The sequence below is a fragment of the Lactuca serriola genome, chromosome 5, assembly GCF_051521515.1.
Source record: "Lactuca serriola cultivar US96UC23 chromosome 5, Lser_US96UC23_V15, whole genome shotgun sequence".
Lineage (NCBI taxonomy): Eukaryota > Viridiplantae > Streptophyta > Magnoliopsida > Asterales > Asteraceae > Lactuca > Lactuca serriola.
In genome coordinates this window covers 6,829,591-6,846,058 of record NC_136412.1, presented here as the reverse complement: position 1 = coordinate 6,846,058, position 16,468 = coordinate 6,829,591, and positions in this window count along the sequence as shown.

The window sequence follows — 16,468 nt, the reverse complement described above, 5'->3', positions numbered from 1 at the left end:
TGACAGGGTTGTACTCTGATAAGCAGAGAGCTGCTGTTACTTGGGAGCAGTTCCGGGATATGTTCTGTGCCCGATACATTCTGTGGGTTGAGCGGGAACGATTGGATCAGGAGTTTTTGAGTTTGAGATAGGATGGGGAGTCGGTGACGAAGATCGCCCGTATGTTCACTGAGAGGGTGATGTTCTGCCTAGATTTTGCTTATGAGCAGGCTTAGAAGACTCGTTATCTGAGCATGCTCAAGACCGATATCCGACAGTTTGTGTCTACCCAACGATGTGATACTCTTTTAGAGTTATAGGAGGCCGCGAGGCGGCGTGATTTAGAGATCGAGATGCAGTTGAGGGAGCAACGGTTGGCCCCGGAACAGTCACAGTCGGCGCCAAAGCGGTCCAAGACCACCGTTACCAGGGTTGGGGTACAGCCAGGCCATACTTGTGGAAGGTGCAGAAAGGCTCATTTAGGGACGTGTCGATCAAGGATTGCGTGCCACCAGTGTGGCAAGCAGGGCCATTTGGACAGGGATTGCAGACAGAAGACTCCAGCTTTCAGAGTCAAAATTTTTTTATCACTATGAGCAGGTGGCCCATATGAAGGCCCAATGTTCTCTTCTAGCCGCTAAGCCGACGCAGGCTTCAGCGCCAGCTACTCTAAGGATTGCAGATGGGAGGCCAGTTAAGGCACAGCCTCCGAAGGCTCAAGGTCGTACCTTACAGCTTACGGCCGAGGAGGCCAGGGCAGCACCGGATGTGGTTGCTGGTATGTTTCTATCCTTTACCTCATTTATTATATCTGTGTTATGCTTATCCGTGGTACCTGTGTTTAGGTACGTTTTTAGTAAACTAATTGCTCGCTTTGGCTCCATTTGACTCGGGGGCGAGTTGGTCCTTCGTATCTCAGGCATATAGTAGGGATTTCAGTGTGCCAGTGGGTGAACTAGAGCGTCCGTTGTGAGTCTCTATCGCCAAAGAATAGGGAGTTTCTACTTCTTCGGCTTACCAAGGATGCGAGTTGGAAATCTTCGGATTGTCCTTTCTGATTGATTTGATTCTGATTCCCATGGGGAAAGTATGTGTGATTGTGGGGATGGATTGGCTTAGTCGATTTGGTGCCATGATAGATTGAGAGGGCTAGCGAGTGGTAGTTTGAACCCCAAGTGAGGGATAACTGATTGTTTATGGCGATGGCACCAGAATGGGATCAGGGTTCTGCTCAGCGGCCAGGACTCGACAGTATATTCAGCACAGGTGTGCAGGTTTTCTGGCGTATGTAGTGAATACATGAGCCAGGGATCAGATTTCAGTTTTCCGAGGTTCCTGTAGTCAGCAAGTTTGCAGACGTGTTTCCGGAGGAGTTGCTAGGGATACCTCCAGAGAGGCATGTCGAGTTTCGGATCGACCTCGTGCCTGGTGTGGCCCCTATCACCAAGGCGTCGTACCGGTTGGCACTGCCAGAGATGCAGGAGTTGTCTTCATAGTTGCATAAACTGTTGGGCAAGTAGTTCATTCGACCTAGCAGTTCTCCATGGGGAGCACCGATCCTCTTCGTCAGGAAGAAGGACGGATCGCACCGGATGTGCATTGACTATAGGGAGTTGAATAAGTTGACAGTGAAGAACCGTTATCCACTCCCGATGATAGATGATCTCTTTGATTAGTTATAGGGTGCGTCTTGGTTCTCCAAAATTGATTTGAGGTCGGGGTATCATCAAGTCCGGGCTAGAGAGGAGGACGTGGAGAAGACCGCGTTTCGGACCCGTTATGGTCACTACGAGTTCGTGGTGATTTGCGCCGACAGTATTCATGGACCTGATGAATCGGGTCTGCAAACCGATGCTTGATTGCTTGATCATTGTGTTCATACATGATATCTTGGTGTATTCCAAGATTCGAGAGCAACACGAGGAGCACCTCAGGGAGTTGTTAAGAGTTCTGAGACAATAACGGTTGTATGCCAAGTTCTCGAAGTATGAGTTTTGGTTACGAGAGGTCCAGTTCCTCGGACATATCGTCAACCAGGAGGGGATTCTGGTCGACCTGGCCAAGATCAGGGCAGTCATGCAGTGGGAGGTGCCGAGATTTCCCTTGGACATCAGGAGTTTTTTGGGATTGGCAGGGTACTATCGGAAGATTCATTCGAGATTTCTCCAAAATTGCAGTACCCTGTAAGGGTCAAATTTATGTTGTAATGAGTCGAAGTTTGTACCCTTCGTCTATTTTGTAATGTATTTACTAAGGTTCATTTTATCCGAAGCTTAATGCCATGCCTAAGTATTTTTGTATACTTTCATGTATCCTATAAATAGGGTCTTTACTTAGAGTTAGATAAGGGTTTTGGATAGAACTTGTCTTTTTTACTCTGTGTAAAACATTGGAAGTATAATTGAGCTGAAACAAGATCATATTTACATCTCGTGTTCATTTCATATCGTTTTTACTCTGATTTGATTCTCTTTACTCGATTAACACTTCATCAATTGGTATCAAAGCAGGAATCATTACTGCGATCTGATTTTCAGTTGAATCTATTGTTTTTGAATCGTAAAATTCGGTTCAAAAGTTTCCGCACTGTTAGATTCAGAAAAATATCACATATCATAAGTTTTGATTTGATTCTGCATTGAATTTGTTTAGTCGAGTGTTTGTTTTTGAGTTTCTGTTCAATTCATTCAGTAAAATTCAAAATTCTTCAAGCTTTCTGAAAATTCATATCCGTACATCAATGGCAAATTTCAACATAAACACGATGACTTCTTTCTCACATCTGTTAGGAACTTCTACTAAAATTCCGATGTTGATTCGAGAATATTACGACCAATGGGCTGATCGAATGGAAGATTATCTAAATGAATTAGATGAAGAATTATGGAGTTGCATCTTTGGAACTGCTCAACTTCCCACAAATGTTCAAAACATTGGAACTTTGAATTCCACTGTTGCTGTTGAGGAACAATGTCCAAGAATGAAGAAAAATGAGAAATGTTGTCTGAGTGAATTAAGAGGTGCACTACCACCAGTGGTTTACAATTACGTTCGTGGTTGTAAGAGTGCAAAGGAGATCTGGAATACTCTCAAGGAGAAATATCAAGGAAGCGAAAAGACGAAAATCAACTCTGTGAAACAATGTTTGGTAGAGCTGAAAGAATTCAGACATAAGGAGAATGAGACAATTGAGGTTTACTATGATCTCTTCAATGAGTTGATATATCGATGCAATAGATATGGAATCACAAGGTCTACAATGGAATTAAATCTTACCTTTGTTATGGGACTCCGAAAAGAATGGAGGAGTGTGAGCATGATGGTGAAGAATTAGCAAAGTTCTGACACATCTTCTTTGAATGATTTGTATAATCAATTGAAAACTCACGAAAATGAGGTTAATGAAATGGCAGAAGAGTCGAAGCTCAATCTAGGTGGTCCTTTGGCACTTGTCTCAAAAGTAACTAAAAAAGAAACAATTGAAGGTGGTGATTCAGATGTTGAATACGGATTTTTAATGAATTCGGATGATGAAGCAATTGCTTTCTATTCTAATAACAAAGTTAAAAAGTTCTTCAAGAAACCATTCAATCCGAAGTTGAGGCAGAGTGAAGGAAGAGGAAATTTTGTGAACAAAGCTGTTGGAGAGGAGAAGAAGAAGAAGGTTGAAAAGAAAGAAGGAAATGTTGCTGAGGAGAATAGAGAGAAGAAATTGAAAGGAGATCCAGGAGTAGATTGTCACTACTGTAATGGAGCAAATCATCTTGTGAATGAATATATGCTTCGTAATAAAGATGAGAAGAAGAACAAGGTAAAGGATGAGGAAAAGTACACAGAGAGGCTGGAAGAAGTGAAAGCAAAGGCAAAAGGCATGTCTTTGGTAGCTAAAGGCGAACAGGAAGAAGATGGAACCTATCAGATCTGGTCCTCTGGCTCAGATGATGATGAAATGCGTAATCCGACACATGGAGCAATGTATGCGAAGTTCGAAGATGATTCTGACAAAGAGATCACAGGTCGGTGCTTCGAATCCAAATCAGCCGATAAGTCTCTGATGACTACGAATGTACGTTCTATTCTTGAATCTTTCAATATTCCTTTAAATGCACATAATTCTGAGAATGTTGCTTTTGATGATATGGTTGCTTACTTCGATTCAATTGTTGTGTCTGCTAGTAACGAAGCTAAGAAACTTAGCACACAATTGTTAGAGGCACAGAAGAAGCTAGATTCGAAAATAACTAAGATAGAGTGCTTAGAAATGCAAATAACAAACATCATGTGTGATAGAGATTCTCTTTCAAGTGATGTAAAACTTTTATTGGCACAAAGAAACATTTATTGTAATGCTTCTAAAAGACTCTATGGAAAACTTACAGCTTTGCATCATTCGACCGACATTAGCAAAGAACAACATAGAAAATTATTGCCTTTTCTAGAATACAAAAGAGAGAAGGTTGATAATATTTCGTATGATTGTGAGAAAAATATAGTTGAATTTGACAAGTTCCTTGATGATAGATATACATATGGGATTGTTAAAATTAATGAATGTCTTTATTCAAATGATTTGGTTAACATTGTGAATGATACTTTAACTAAATATGAACAAATCAAAATTTTTAAAAATACTGAGAATTCGACATCTGATTTACAAACTAATTTTGTTGATATTGAAGATAATTTTGATAATATTAGTGAAATGAGTGAGTTTGAGGATGTTGATTGTTCTCAGTTGTCTGTCATTAATATTGCATCAAAATCTATAGGAAATTAATTATTAAGGATTCGAATGTTAAGTTTGACACTGACATACCTTCAACTTCAAAAGTTTGTGCTTTTGAGTTGGTTGATGTTCGAGATAGTCAAACTGATGATAGTGATGATGAAAATGATGAAGAAGTTCAAAAGGAACTTATGTTCAACAAAGGTTCGAAAGAAACTAAAATTCCATGAAAAGTTGTTGATCAAGTGTATGGATATACTGAAAAATTCGAAAAGGTGTTGTCTGAAAAAGGTGCTCATTATTTGGAAATCAACACCGTGGTTTATCCGAATTTCAAATGCACTAATGATATAATATTTCCAAATCAAGTATTTGTAACCACTGGGAATGTTGAGAATGTCAAACCGGAATTCAAGAAAATAATCGAAGAAGACAACAAGAAATCAACATACGAAGGATTCTTTTCATATCAAAACATTGTTGAAAATAACCTAACAATGAATTCGAATATTTTTCAAAGACAAAAATCTCAACGCAAATGGGTTGAGAAATCTAAAATTGTTGAACAGGTTTTAAAACCAGTTGTTGTGGAAAAAGAAAATGTTGTCAAAATAAATTCCAAAGAATTCAAAGCACAAATTGACAAATTTTCAAAAGACAATGAAATCTCAAAACGAAAAGCACGAAAGAAGATTTTCTGGAAAAACATTGAGTCTCGAAAGAAACAAAATGGTTTGACATCGAAAACATTTGTACACACAAACTCTAAATTTGTTAAGAACAAGTTTTCGTCTTTAGACAAAAAGAAAAATCTCACTAAATGTAATATATCATTGTCTGAATCATATCAACAAAATAACTTTTCGAAACATTAGAAAACATCGAAATCATTTCAAAATCAAAAGTTTGAAAACTTTTTTGTGTCTCAACCATCACAAAGATTTTCGAAAAATCAGAATTTACAATCAAAATCATTCTCATATCAACCAAAACATTTTAAAACTATATCTTCTTTAGATAAAAATGTTATCAACAAGGTTGATGGTAGATATGCTTATGCATTTCGTCCAAAATCTAATGTTGATTTTGTTCCACAAAAACCGGATTTTCCATATCCTTCGGTGAAACAACATTCAAAAGTTTCATACACGAAAGGATTGTCTCAAGAGAAAAATATTGATCACTAGCTTGAAGGAAAAGGACAAATGTATCAATCAAGGAACTACTCTCAACAACAAATCAAAGTTGTGTATGAGAAGTATGTGAATACTTCGTCAACTGAAAGCTCATCTTCAAAAGCTTTGAGTGTTTAAGTAAAGCAATGGAGAGCAGTTGTGAACAATTCAAATGTTGAACCACAATCTCAGAAGACGAGGGTCTATGTCAGTAACAACCTTAAATCTTCAAAGACTTATGTTTTGAAACCTTTACATAGTGATGTGGCATTAATTGATAGTTTCAAAACTAAAGTTTGTGATTGGGTGAAAAGTACTGCATTTCATTATGTTCTTAATACTAATTTCCAAGGACCCATACAGCCTTGGGTACCTAAATTCTTTCAATGATCGCAGGTACTTTGTGACGAGCAATATGAGGAAAAATGGTACATTGATAGTGGTTGCTCACATCACATGACTGGACGAAAGGAGAGTTTGCGAGATTATCGAAGCTTGGATAATGCTGGAGTTGTGAAGTTTGGCAACAATCACAAATGTCAAGTCAAAGGCTATGGAAAAGTAACAAATGGTCAATTCACTATAAATCATGTTGCTTATGTCGAAGGACTTAAACATAATTTGATAAGTGTTTCACAACTTGTTGTGGACACTGGTAATCAAGTTGTGTTTAACAAAGCAAGCAGTATTATTTCGAAGATTGATACAAATGAAGTGTTGCTGAAATCAAAACGAGATGGCGATATGTTTACTCTTGATATCAAACCATTTGCTGGGAAACAATCAATTTGTTTACTTTCGTAAGCTACATAAGATGTTAGCTGGTTATGGCATCATCATTTATCACATTTAAATTTTCGAAATTTAAATCAGTTGATTACTGAAGATCTTTTTCGAGGTTTGCCTGTATTAAAATTTGATAATGATACTTTATGTGCAACTTGCGAACAAGGGAAACAACATCAACAAGGACATCCAATTGTGATAGATTCGAAAACTGTAGAACCGTTGGAACTTCTTCATATTGACCTTTGTGGACCATCGACTGTTGAAACTCTCAACAAGAAACAATACATTTTGGTTATTGTTGATGATTTTTCAAGATTTACGTGGGTTTACTTTCTCAGGTTAAAATCTGAAGTAGCTCAAACAATGATCGAATTTATCAAACAAATTGAGAAAAGTCTGAAGAAAATTGTTCGAAAGATTAAGAGTGATAATGGGTCAGAGTTTAAGAACAAAGTGCTTGATTTGTTCTTGCTTGAAAAAGGAATTTCGCATAATTTCTCGTCACAATATATACCACAACAAAATGGTGTAGTTGAACGAAGAAATCGGTCACTTTGCGAAGCAGCCAGAACAATGTTAACATATGCAGATCTTCCTCAATATTTTTGGGCCGAAGCAGTGTCAACTGCGTGTTTTACTCAAAATTGTTCTTTTATTCATAGACGTTTCAATATTACTCCATATGAAATAATCAATAATCGAAAACCAAATGTTAAATTTTTTCATGTATTTGTTTGTAGGTGCTTTATCATGAATCTCAAGGATAACCTTTCGAAGTTTCAAGCTAAGGCTGACGAAGGAGTATTTTTGGGATATTCGCACAATTCAGTTGCATACAGAGTGTTAAATAAACGAACATGAAAAGTCAAAGAAACATTCAATCTTACTTTTGATGATTATTTTGTTAAACAATTTGATAAAATCTTCAAACAAAATCCAATTATTAATGATTCAAATGATGAAACTAAAATTGTAACTTCATCTTATTATGATTATGATTTCATTTTTGGTATTCCTGACAGGTCTGTGAATGCAGAAGATCATGTGAAGGATAATAATCAATCTAAATATTCGAAGCACTTGGAAGGATCAGATATTACCCAAATTCTTGATGATAATAATTCAACATCAAATTCTCCAGGAGTTGCCGAAAGTATGCTAAATGATATAGTGGAGGGGGAGCACTTGGACTCGAATACTTACATTGAGGGGGAGCATTCATTCGAGGGGGAGAAGAGGAGAATGAATGAAGATGTTGAGGGGGAGCAACATAATCAAAATAACAATGATACAATAAGTCTTGATCTAAATGATGAACTTCATGAAATTAATGATAATCTTTCTGTTGCAAATTTAGAAAATAAAGATTTATACGAAGATGCACATTTGGATTTTGATCCAGCATAGCCACCACTCGAAAAATGGACAATATATCATCCGAAAGAACAAGTAATTGGGAATCCACAAGATGGAGTTTTAACGAGAGCTCAAATTCGTGCAAAGAATGAAGTATTAAATGCCCATCAAGAATTTTGCATGCTCAATGTTTTCGTTTCGAAAATACAACCAAAAATAGTTAAGGACGCAATGGAACACTCTAATTGGGTTGTTGCAATGCAATCTGAATTGGCTGAATTTCAATGAAATAAGGTTTGGAGATTAATTCCTAAACCTTAAAATATTTTGATTGTCGGGTTAAAATGGATTTTCAAAAATAAAACCGATAAAGATGGAACATTATTAGAAACAAATCCAGAATTTTTGTAAAAGGTTATCCACAACAAGAAGGAATAGACTATGAAGAAACTTTCGCCACTGTCGCAGGACTCGAGGCTGTTCATATATTTCTAGCTTATGCAATTCACAAAGATTTCGATGTATATCAAATGAATGTGAAGTATGCATTTTTGAATGGAGAACTCGAAGACACTGTATATGTGGAACAACCACCAGGTTTTGTCAATAAAGATCATCCTGATTATTGTTATATTTTAGATAAGGCAGTTTATGGGTTAAAACAAGCACCAAGAGCCTGGTATGCAACTCTTAACTCTTTCTTAAAACAATCAAAATTTAAACAATGATCAGTTGACCGCACATTATTTCGAAAGAAAGTTGGGAATCATCTAATGCTTGTTCAAATTTATGTCGATGATATTATTTTTGGCTCTACTGGCCCTGCTTTGTCTAATGAATTTGAAAATCTGATGAAAAGCAAATTTGAAATTAGCATGAGGGAAAAATTAATAACTTTCTTGGTTTAAATATTCGCAAAGCAGAGAAGGATTTTTTATCAATCAAGAAAAGTATACGAAGAATTTGCTTGAAAAGTTTGGATTGACGAATGACACAAAGTTACGAGTACCAATGGTGACTAGAACAAGGCTAACACATTCGTTAGATAAACCTGCAGTTGATTTAACTCTTTATCGAATCATGATAGTTTCATTACTATATCTTACAGCTAGTAGACCTGATATCATGTTTTATGTGTGTAATTGTGCTAGGTACCAGTCAGATCCTCGAGAACCACATCTCAATGTAGTCAAGAATATTTTTCGTTATCTCAAAAATTCAATTTCGTTAGGATCATGGTATCCTTCGAAAATAGGTTTCTTTATTCAAGCTTTCTCAGATGCTGATTTAGGAGGTTGCAATCTTGATCGAAAGAGCACAAGTGGAGGATGTCAGTTACTTGATGGGAAATTGGTAAGTTGGCAATCGAAGAATCAAACATGTGTTTCAATTTCGACTGTTGAAGTTGAATATGTGGCTGCTGCTGCTTGCACATCACAAATAATATTGATTCAAAGTCAATTGCATGATTATGCAATAAGCATGAAGAAAATTCCTTTATATTGTGATTCTCAAAGTGCAATTTGTATTAGTCACAATCCTGTGCAACATTCGAAGACTAAGCACATTGCTCTTCGTTACCATTTCATAAAAGATCATTGTATGTAACGGCCCAAAAATCATGACTAAAAATTTCTTTTTAAAACATTACTAAAACCATATTTATAAAAACGTATCATAAGTCATAACATAACTTTCGAGTATTAGATTCAAAACATAATCTCATTATCAGAGTAAAACATTTCCCAGGCTAACTGACTATGGTGTGTGCACTGCAATCTCTCCGAGCTCCTCTTTTGAAAACTGAGTACCTGAAACCAAAACTAAAAACCGTAAGCACGAAGCTTAGTGAGCTCCCCCAAACTACCACATACCATACAATAACATATAAAACACATACTGGGCCTTGCCCACTGCATCGGACCGAGGTCCGGACTAACTGGGGCCTTGCCCCCTGCATCGGACCGAAGTCCGGAAACTGACTGGGACCTTGTCCTCTGCATCGGACCAAAGTCCGGACTAACTAGGGCCTTGCCCCCTGATCGGACCGAAGTTCGAAAACTGACTGGGACCTTGTCCCCTGCATCGGACCGAAGTCCGGACTAACTGGGGCCTTGCCCCCTGCTTCGGACCGAAGTCCGGACTAATTGGGGCCTTGCCCCCTGCATCAGACCGAAGTCCGGACTAACTGGGGCCTTGCCCCTGCATTAGACCGAAGTCCGGAAACTGATTGGGACCTTGTCCCCTGCATCGGACCGAAGTCCGGACTAACTGAGCAGAACATAACATAAACATATCAACTAGAATGAACACACATATACTGCATTCTGCATCGGGCCGTAGCCCGGAACACATAACACATAAATCCTGTCTGAGCCACGAAGGCATCAAACATACTAACTACTGCATCGGACTAAAATCCGAAAACTACTGCTAGCTAAACGGGCCGACATTGTGGCCTTAGACTCGTTCCTACTGGAAGGAAACTCACCTTAACTACTGAGCTCTGCTAATAACCCTCTGGCTGCCAACCGACAACCCTCTGAGCCGCTGCTCCTCTAGCTCTCCAAACTACCAATATCAATCATGACGCTTAGTTTGACAGTCCTCCAAAAGTCAACTAATTCAACTCTGGTCAAAGTCAAAGTCCTGGTCAAAGTCAACCTTCCAGGTTGACCCTACTCTCCGAGTCAGCCTACTGACTTGCCGAGTTCATGAGCTCAGAAACCTCCTCCCTTCTCGACTCGACTCGCCGAGTCAGACCATGACTCGCCGAGTCTACTGATTTCCGAGTCCTGACCTGGCCAACTCACTGGGTCCCCACTCAACTCACTGATCCGAGTCTTAACTCGCAGGGTTTGGGGTTTCGCGACTTGACTCGCCGAGTCCAAGAACAGGCTCGCCGAGTTCAAGGCAATCTTCAACAGACTCGCCGAGTTGTTCTTCCAACTCGTCGAGTTCCTGCCTATCTTCATCCAACTCGCCGAGTCCACCCATGTGACTCGCCGAGTTGCTACGCGATTTAAGTCTGATATCTAGCCTGACTCGCCGAGTCATCTCCCAGACTTGCCGAGTCCATACGTGCATTTCCATAATTTCGAGTCACAGAGCTTCTCCTTTGCTCCAAAAAATAGATCTGGGTTCCTAGAGTCCATTAGCAACATAAAGTTGCTAACTTTACGTGCTTCTTGCCTCATAATACCAAAAACCAAGCTAGAGAGGAACTCTACTCATGGGGAAAGGCTTTTGCATAGCAACTAACATGGCTTTCTGCATTTTCGATCCAAAAAGAGCACAGATCTGGAGTTTCAATTCTAGATCTAGCTTATGCACCAATTTCTCATCACATACTCTCAAAGGAACCCTAAAACTCCATGAAAGATGGATCTAGAAAGGAGAAAGCCAAGGATAACGATTCATTACCTCCAAATGCTCTAAAAAGTTCCACCAACTCTGGATCCAAGGCCTCCTCTTGCACCACTATGAATCTCTTCTCTTCCAAGCTCCAAATTACTTCACCAAGGGTAGATCTTGCTCCAAAAATGATTTTGGTGGCTAGGGTTTGGGGTCCTGAACTATTGGGGCCGCAAATGAGCCCTAGGGAAGAGAATAAGATGCTTAAATAGGGTACCAAGTCCGGAAATTAGGGTTTCCTCGTTCAGACCCAACTCGTCGACTTCACGAGCTGACTCGCCGAGTTGGTCACTTACTCGATCCCCTGGATCCCGCTCCGACTCGTCGAGTTCCTCCCTGGGCTCGACGAGTCCACTCCTTGACTTAGGGTTTCTTCCCTTTTCTTGGCCTTTCTGATCTTGGGTGTTACAATGTAGAAGATGGTAATATTGAAGTACATTCATGAAAACCACTAATCAATTGGCTGATATTTTCACAAAACCGTTAGATGATAAATCTTTTGTGAGAATTTTAGAAGGACTTGGAATGGTCGAAGGGGGTTCTGTATCAAAAGAATAGTGAAAACTGAACAGTTGTCAAAGTCAAAAGTTACTGTTCATAGTCAACGTTTCGATACCCTTCGTCTTCGTAAACAAGAGCTGAAAAATTCGTGTTTCATCTAACAACAAAAATATTTTTTTATTTGTTTTGTTATTTCTTTTCGAAAAATTCAAAAACAACAAAAAGATTTTCATTTGTTTCCTTTTATATTTTCGAAAAATCAAAAATCACAAAAAAAATTGTTTTGTATTGTTTTGTATTAATATTTTGTTATAGATAATACAGATGAATGAAAATGGTTAATGCTTGCACATCTAGGGCCAGGTAAATGTTTCGAAACTCTTGTACTAGTTAAGTGTCCCTAGAAGCATGCTGCAACATGTTGACCAAAGTCTCGAATGACTCTATGTGTGTTTAACCAAAGCCTTAATGAAATATTTCATACGGAAATTTCTTCCCAAGTCAGGCTTATATTCACATTAGTCACATGAGCTACCTGACTCTTCTCACATGAGTTAAGAGTTTACTGTTTTGTCTGAAATAACAGAGGTACAAATTATTTCTTAAACCAATCTTTTTCATCTAAACATTCTTACATGATCACACACGAAGACATATGTCCAAGAGGTCCTTGATCAAACCAATCGAGACGTAGACATATCAAAAGTCTGTGTTTATGATCTGACATCATGTGTAACTTCCGGATTTCCATGCAGCGTATTTAAATTATTTATTTTGAGTTAATAAGAGGGACTCGCCGAGTTAACGCCTAGACTCGTCGAGTAGGACCGCGACTTGGTGACGTGTTTAATTAATGGACTCAACGAGTCGGAGAGTCGACTGGACGAGTCCTTGTTGTAGACAGAAACCCTAAATCTTTGGGCCTGTTCCCTATTTAAGGGACCTTATGGCCTTCATTGGCGGCCACCTTCACCCTTGAGAGAACCAGAGCACCAGAGAGCATGGTGAGTGAGAGAGCAAGCCATTCTCATCATCTCTACTGTGACTTTGCAAGAAAGAAGGAAGGAGGGCAAGCTAGGCAGATTAAAAATCTCATCATTGCTACCATTCGAGCAGAAGGTGCTACTAGAGGTATGAATCTACACTCATTCTCATGTATATGGTGGACTACTTGAATCTAGTGTTTTCTTATCCCTTCTTTAGCTTGGATCGAAGCTTATGAGGTCCCACGGTGGAATAAGTCTTAGATCTGGACCTTAAGAGGTCCAGAGAGTCCCAACCATTCTGCTTTATGATGTTCCATTGGAGATATGAACCTAGGTTGCCATTTTAGAAGCTATTTCACCAAAAGAAGCCTTATGTGTGTTGCATGAGTGTAAATATTGGACCTTTACGTGATTATTGAGCATTGGGAAGTCAGGTCTATAGGTTAGAGAAACAGATTTGACCTCAGACGGTCATTTGAGTGTTGTTATGGAAGGAACACGCCGAGTCCATAAGGGGACTCGACGAGTCGAGTCGGGTTGCCCCGCGATTTGCGACCAGTGGTAGGCCGTCGAGTGAAAGGTTAACTCAATAAGTCGAGTGAGGCCTTTGGAGGATTCAGAGGAAACGCATGGACTCGCCGAGTCACCCGAGTGCACTCAACGAGTCTGGTCAAAGTTTGACCATTGACTAGAGTTGACTTTAGTTGACCTTAGGGTTTTGGTCATGCTAGTTCAAGGAAGGTCAGTGAGGGGTTGAATGGTCTTCTACCCATTCTTTAAAGATGAGGTCAAGAGAAAGTATTTGATTAGGGATTTTATCTTTGATAGGAGGAAACTAGATCGGATTATCGAGCACGAGAGGTTATCCGACATCATACGAGGTGAGTCTTCTCACTATACTTTACCTTGAGTGGTAGTTATATGTGACCGGAAGGTCATATGTGCTTACATTGAGTATCATGTTATCCTGTTGTATGTGGCATGCTATGCATCATGTCTTTGTGATTTATGCTATGCAGAGTTATAGACCGGACCACAGGGTCCAATGATTTATGAGGCTGGAAGGCTCAAGCAGAACGGACCGGAGGGTCCAACGATTTATGAAGCCGAAAGGCTCAAGCAGACCGGATCAGAGGGTCCAACGAGCTTAGGATCGGAAGGTTTACAGAGTTAGGACCAGAGGGTCCAAAGAGTTATAGCCTCGAGTGGCTAATATGTGTTGTATGTTGTATTTTGGTGGAACTCATTAAGCATTTATGCTTATCATGTTATGTGATATGTGTTTCAGGTACCAGCGACGATCACGGGAAGGCGTCAGCATGATCTGTACACACTGATGGAGATTTATGTACTTGGGATTATGGGGTTGTTCATTGAGATAAGATGTGATACAATGAGTTTGGAAATTGTTCCTATGGAATTTATTATGATTGAAAATGAAAAATTGTTTTGAAAATTCACGTCGTTACAAGTTGGTATCAGAGCCTTGGTTTGGGGGATTCAGATGCACCTTCGGGTGTATTTGAACTCAAACTGAGGATTTGAGAAAGTTTTTCAAAAAAGAAGCAATTTTTCTAAAAGGTAAAAGAATTTGAGAAAAGCAGAAAGAAGCAGTGTGTACGATCAGCCAGCGCCCAAACGGTGATTTCCCAAAATACCCTTACATTATGTGTTATGAGATATGATATGATATGCTATGCATGCTAGAGTAGGCTAGGTATTCATATTAGGACTAGGGTGGCCTGATTTGTGATGCCTTAGCCTAAGAGATTACTGCTACTATGGGATACTTCGAGAGCGAGTAGGTAGTAGTGGGGAGCTTATGAGGGATCTACTTGAAGGTAGCCTATGCTTAGCAAGATATAGAGTACTTGTGATTTGGGATCCTAGGAGGAGGATTTGGGGTGAATGCTGATGTAGTGTGGAAAGCAGTATAGGGCCCGTACTACTGGAAGCACCAGATCAGTGAGCTCCAAGTAAGAATCCTTGGGATGCTAAGAAACAAGTAGGGCTGAGTGATCAAGTGCAAGTATACTCGAGCAAGTCTCTTATTTCTTTTATGCGGGGAGACATCGTGGTTAGTACACGACACACACCAAAGAGCAGCGGTGTTAGCGATGATGAAATTCGTCGTATGATTCATGACGAGATGGTCGCGACGATCCGGAAGGCTATTCTGGAGGATTCTAAAGTGGCAGATTGAGAGGTGATGTCATGGTCTGAGTACCATGATAAGTAGCGGGTCGAGAAGTGATGTCATGGTTGGAGTACCATGATAAGTGGCAGATTGAGAAGTGATGTCATGGTCCGAGTACCATGATAAGTAGCAGGTCGAGAAGTGATGTCATTGTTCGAGTACCATGATAAGTGGCAGATTGAGAGGTGATGTCATGGTCAGAGTACCATGATAAGTAGTAGGTCGAGAAGTGATATCATGGTTCGAGTACCATGATAAGTGGCAGATTGAGAGGTGATGTCATTATCCGAGTATCATGATAAGTAACAGATTGAGGAGTGATGTCATGGTTCGAGTACCATGATAAGTGGCGGATTGAGAAGTGATGTCATGGTTCGAGTACCATGATAAGTAGCAGATTGCGTGGTGACGTCATGGTTCGGGTACCATGATTCAAAGTAGATCGAAAGGTAGCCATACGTTTGAGTACCATAACATGTGGCGATTGGTGTTTCTAGTTTTTACCGGTTATTCCGTGGTGATTGTTTAAACTGAGATCAGAGGTGAAAAAGTATGGGGCCAGAAGGCCATGATGAATGAGTTTTAGTGGAGCATCCCTGGAAAGGGGAAAGCGAGTGAGCTCCGATGGATTGTTGGTGATATGCCAGTGGAGTCGCAAGACTCAGGGATGAGTAGGGATAGAGCGTTCTGGGAGAATACGGTCTGGGCTGGGCGACCGGCCGATAGTGGAGATGTCACTTTCTGTGACCCGAATGGTGCTATTTTCGTTTCTTGTGGGAGACGTAAGAGGTGTTGAGATTTCAGTTTCTGAGTTTGGGGGGGGGGGTGAACCCTGTGGGATTGCACTAATAGTGATCTTTAACCAGAGTATATAGCAGTAGGTCTGCCGCGAGGTAAAGATATAGCTTGAACAGGTCGTCAGTGGGGACTGAGATGGTCAAGGACCAGGATACACCCTAATTGAGTGTAATAGTGTAGGTGTTAGTTGCAGCGTCGGACAATCAAGAGGAGTATATCATGGCGGTGGCCCTTATTGTCTTTGATGGGTATCAAGAGTAGAAATATAGTTTCTGCTCTTATGATAAGTGACGTGAAGGAACGTTGGTTGAGGAGTCGATGATGAGGGGTACGGTACACCATTACATCTAGACTAAGAGTCAGGGTTAATGCTGGACAGTTGGGAGGTCCGGTGATGGAATGGTGTGAGATTCTGAATGACTAAAGGCAGTCATGATGGGAAGTTCTGAGGATTTCATCTGAGTTTCGGGGTTTTTGGAGTTGCTCGATCTCTGTTGGGAGATTATCGAGCGTTGCATAACACCTTCCAAGAGTAGGTGCGATGTCA